A 5,667-nucleotide genomic window follows, 5' to 3' on the forward strand; every position below is an offset into this window, starting at 1 on the left:
AATATCGAAAGTGGAAACTTTGGGTCATAATCATGTAGTAATTTTTCTCTGTGAACATCAAGACTAGAAAAACTGAAATACACATATTGCTCCACAATCTACCTGTTTACTCTTTTAGATTCTTAAACTAGGGAGAGAATATAATGTTTACATGTGCAAGTCTGATTTATTTTACCTATGAGTATGGTCTCTAGTTGCATCCATTTACCTATAAAAGCCTCAAGTTTATCTCTCTTTATATAGCTTGAGTAGTAACTCCATTGTATATTATCCATTCCTCAGTTGATGGGCATTTGGGTTGTTTCCAAGATTTGGCTATGACAAATTGTGCCTCTATGAACATAGGTACATATATATCACTGTGGTATGATGTTTTCAGTTCTTCTGGAAAAATTCCCAGAAGGGGACTAGCTGGGTTGAGTGGGACCTCTAATCCTAGTTTTTTGAGGAATAGCCACACTGATTTCCAGAGTGATTGTACTAGTCTACACTCCCACCAACAGTGAAGAAGGGTTCCTTTTTCCCCACAGCCCCTCCAGCATTTGTTATTGGTTGATTCCTTAATGATGGCCATTTTTTTCTGGGGTGAGATGGAATCTCAGTGTTGTCTTATTTTGCATTTCTTGAATTATCAATGATGTTGAACATTTTTTCATATATTTATTTGTCATTTGTATTTCTTCATCTGAGAAGAGTATATTCATCTCAGATGCCCATTTTTTGATTGGAATTTTGGGGGCCTGACATTTAAAAAAATTCTTTATATGTTCTAGATAGAAGTCCAGTCCTTTTGGCCAGAAAACGCCATCTTCCAGTAATTTGCCAAAATGACGAACACAAAGGGAAAGAGGAGGAGAACCTGGTATATGTTCTCTAGGCCTTTTAGAAAACATGGGGTTGTTCCTTTGGCCACATATATGTGAATCTACAAAAAGGGTGATATTGTAAACATCAAGGGAATGGGTACTGTGCAAAAAGGAATGCCACACAAATGTTACCATGGCAAAACAGGAAGAGTCTACAATGTTACCCAGCATGCTGTTGGCATTGTTGTAAACAAGCAAGTGAAGGGCAAGATTCTTGCCAAGAGGATTAATGTGTGTATTGAGCATATTAAGCACTCAAAGAGTAGAGACAGCTTCCTGAAACATGTCAAGGAAAATGATCAGAAAAAGAAGGAAGCCAAAGAGAAAGGTACCTGGGTTCAGCTGAAGCGCTACCCTGCCCCACCCAGAGAAGTGCACTTCATGAGAACCAATGGGAAGGAGCCTGAGTTGTTGGAACCTGTTCCCTATGAATTCATGGCATAAGCTGGGGATGCAGCTCTGCCATTCAGTGCCAAATTGTCCCTAGGTGTTCTAGGCCCCACTTAAACAGAAAAAATCATCGTGTGTTGTAAGGATGGTTTTCTTAATTGAACAGGTGTTTGGTGTGTTTACCTCAGAAACAAGTATCTGGAACAGATTTTTATCCCACCTAGTTAATTGTGCGAGGTCTTTACTCTTCGGTGTTTTTCTTGCAGAAAGATACTGCTGAGGTATTGTGTAGCAGTATAGCTAGATGACCACATATTTATGAAATATTTATATTGGCTTGAAGATCTTGTAAATCACCATGGGAAAAAGATGTAGGAAATAAATGGAAGTCACTGCAGTTAAATAAGTGAAAGTCCATTTCAGTGAAATAAATTGTTTAAAGCACCAAAAAAAAAAAAAAAAAAAAAAAAGTCCTTTGTCTGAGGGCAGGTTGACTAAAATTCTTTCCCAATTTGTGGGTTTTCTTTTTACTCTGCTGGGGATTTCTTTTGATGTGCAAAAAATTTCAATAAGATGAGATCCCAGTTATTGATTCTTTGGAGTATTTCCTGTGCAGTTTGGTTTTTATTCATGAACTCTCAACCAACTTCATGTCTTCAAGATTTCTACCTACTTTCTCTTCCAGTACAGTTAGTGTTTCTGTTTTAATATTTAGATCTTTTATCCATTTTTATTTTAGTTTAGTGCGTAGTGAGAGATATAAGTCTAGTGTTAGTCTTTGGCATGTGGAAAGCCAGTTTTTCCAGCATGTCTTGGTTACTTTTCTCTCATTGCTGATGCCCAAAATTAAGGAAGGAAAGGTTTATTTCATTTACAGTTTGTGGAGGTTTCAGCCCATAGTTGGCAGATTACAAGGCAGACTGGCACATGGCAGAGAGCTACAGCTAATGGCAACAGAACACAGCAAAGCAACCAGCACACACACCAGGGCAGAATGGCCTCAAGCACCCTTTTCCTCTCCCTTACATATGCAAACTACTCACCCCAGGGCAGATGAGGCTCTCACATCCATAATCAATCAAACTCTAAAAGCCTGCCCCATGGCCTCATAAGGCTTTGGGGGAACACCCAGACACAAACCATAACACAGCACCATTTATTAAAGAGGTTATCTTTCTTCCAGTAAACATGTTTGGCCCCTTTGTCAAACAGAAGGTGGCTGAGTGTGTTTGTAGTTGTGTCTGCATCTTCTAATGTGTTCCATTTATCCTCAGATCTTTTTTTCCACTAATACCATGCTAATTTTATCACAGTAGCTCTGTAGTGTAATTTCAAGTCAGGGATTGTGATGCCTCCTGCCTTTCCTTTGTTGCCCAGGATTGCTTTTGCTATTCTAGGTCTCTTCTGGTTCCAGGTGAATTTTAGGAATGTTTTCTCTAGATCTGTGAGGTATACTAATGGTGTTTTAATCGGGATTGCATTGAATCTGTATAACAATTTTGGAAGTATAGCCATTTTCACAATATTGGTTCTTCCTATCCATGAGCAAGGAATATCTTTCCATTTTCTGAAATCCTCTTTGATATCTTTTTTCAGTGTACTGTAATTTTCACTGTATAGTCTTTTACTTCCTTTGTTAGATTGACCTTTAAGTATTTCATTTTTTTGAATACTGTTATGGTTTGTGTCTAAATGTCCCCCCAAAGTCTCATGTGGCAGTCATGGGGTGGGATTCTAGAATTTTTGATTGAATCATGATCCAATGCTAGGATTATGGGTGTGAGTGCTACACCCACCCTAGGGTGGGTAGCCTGCATATGATATAAGGGAAGGAAAGAGTCTTGCTCTCTGCTGCTCCTCCCTTTTTGCTCTTGTTGCTTTTCCTGTTTTACACCACCATGAAATGTTGCCTTCTGCCATGTACCACTCTGCCTTGGAGCCAGCCGAGTAGAGACTGAAATCTCCACAAACTGTGAATTTTCTCCCTTAATTCTAGGTGTCAGGTATTTTGTTCCAGCAATGAGAGAAAAGTAACTAAGGCAGATGCTCTTGTGAAAGGTGTGGTTTCCCTAATTTCTCTCTCAGTGTGTTTGTTGTTCTTGTACAGGGATACTATTGATTTTTGAGTGTTGACTTTATATCCAGCTGTGCTACTGAATTTGGTTATTAAATATGTACGTTCTTTGGTGGAGTTTTTGGGGTCTTCCATGTACGGTATCATGTCATCTGCAAATAATGATAATTTCACTTCTTCCTTTCCTATCCTTATTTCTTTTATTTCTCTCGCTCTTATCTAATTGCTCTGGCTAATGTTTCCAGCACTATATTGAATAGGAGTGGTAACAGTGGAAATCCTTGTCTTGTTCCTCATTTTAAGTGAAAGCTTTCAGTTTTTGTCCATTTAGTATGATGTTGGCTATTGGTTTGTCATAGATGGCTTTAGTCAGATTGAGGTAAAGTCCATCCATGCCAATTTTCTGTAGGGTTTTTATCATGAATGAGTGTTGGACTTTATCAAAAGCTTTTTATGCATCTATTGAGATGGTCATGTGATTTTTGTCTTTGGCTCTGTTGATATGGTGTGCTACATTTATTGATTTGCATATATTGAACCATCCCTTCATTCCTGGGATGAATCCCATTTGGTAATGATGCATAATCTTCTTGATGATTTGCTGCATTCTGTTTGCTAGTATTTCACTGAGAATTTTTGCATCTATAGTCATTAGGGAGATTGACCAGTAGTCCTCTTTTTTGGTTGACTCTTTCTCTGGTTTTGGTATCAGAGTAATACTTGCCTCTAGGAATGAGTTAGGAAGAATTACTTCACTTTCAATTTCATTAAAGAGTTTGAAAAGAATTGGTGTTAAATCTTCTCTAAATTTCTTGTAAAATTCAGCTGTGAATCCATAAGGACCTGTGATTTTCTTTGTTGGTAAGTTTTTAAATTACATTTTAAATTTCATTGACTGATATTGAGTTATTTAGGATTTATATCTTCTTGCTTCAGCTTTGGTAATTCATAGGTATCTGGAAATCTGTCCATTTCCTCTATGTTTTCCATTCTATGAGACTAAAGATATTTTCTAAGTAGTTATTGATGATCTTCTGAATTTCTATAGGAGTTGTAGTGATTTCACCATTTGCAGGCTTCAATGCAAGAATTTGAGTCTTTTCTTTCCTTTTTTGATAAGGTTGGCTAGGGCTTTATCAATTTTATTTATTCTTTCAAAGAACCAACTCTGATTCATTAATTCTTTGTATTGTTTTCTTAGTCTCCATTGCATTAACTTCTGCTCTGATCTTCATAATTTCCTGCCTTCTTTGGGCTTTGGGGTTAACTTACTGTGGTTCTTCTAGAAGCTTGAGATGCAGCACAAGATTGTTTATTTTTGCTTCTTCTGTTTTTCTGATGTGGGAATTCAGTGCTATAAATTTCCCTGTGAGGACTGCTTTCATTGCGTACCATAGGTTCTGGTAAGTTATGTCTGTATTTTCTTTTGATTGTAAATATTGTTTAATTTCTTCTTTAATTTCGTCTGTGATCCATTGGTTGTTCAGGAAGGTATTGCTTAATTTCCATGTGTTCATGGAGTTTTCTAGAATTCTTTAGTGTTCTACTTGGATACAGTTTTTTTTTTGTGTGTGTATGTGGTTTTTTTTTTCTTTATTTTATTTGTTTTTTGTTTTTGGTTTTTCTCCGGTACCGGGAACCGAACTCACAACCTTGCGCTTGCCAGGCAGGTGCTTTGCCACTGAGCTAAATCCCCAGCCCCTTTTTCTTTATTTTAAAGAGTAAAAGAAGGATAACATAATAATAGGGGGGGCTTACCAAATTACAGACAAAGTGGTAGGAAATTATCAATGGTTATCATTTTACATATTGTTATCTACAAGATAGTTTCTCAGGAAAATAAATAGACAAATAATAGTGAGTTAGAGACAAAAGAGGTAGGAGATTATCAATAGCTGTTGTACTATACTTAGGTATCTTCAAAGTGGCTTCTAAAGAATATAAATAGAACTATACATGAGTGACCTATTGAATAATCATTCAATAATTCTCAATGGTTGTTGTAGGAAACACATAATAATAAACATGCATCCATTTATGAAATAGGATAGGAACAATACAAACATTACAGAGTTATGGATAGATTAGTAGGAAAATATCAATGACTGCTGTAATATACGGTGGTATCTTCAAAGTGGTTTCTCAGGAAGACAGAGATACGCAAGAAGGATCTAACCAGTAGTTACAGCCTAAGGGTTGTCAAAAATCAAGTGAGCCGGCTGGGGTCAAAGCCATTTTTTGTAGCGTTTTTTCTCCAGCTTCCCATTGCTTTGGGACCCCACAACCAGTTAGTGTCCTCTCCTCAACTGTCAGCACAGGCAGCAGGAATCCTGCTGC

The 5,667-nt window shown here is 37.2% G+C and overlaps 1 pseudogene; it reads left to right on the forward strand.

Annotated features, from left to right (window-relative positions):
• Positions 1 to 807: 807 nt before the first annotated feature.
• LOC102012334 lies at positions 808 to 1,310 on the forward strand (annotated as a pseudogene).
• Positions 1,311 to 5,667: the final 4,357 nt, after the last annotated feature.

Source organism: Chinchilla lanigera, unplaced genomic scaffold (assembly GCF_000276665.1).
Source record: "Chinchilla lanigera isolate Chin_1 unplaced genomic scaffold, ChiLan1.0 scaffold00021, whole genome shotgun sequence".
NCBI classification, from domain to species: Eukaryota; Metazoa; Chordata; class Mammalia; order Rodentia; family Chinchillidae; genus Chinchilla; species Chinchilla lanigera.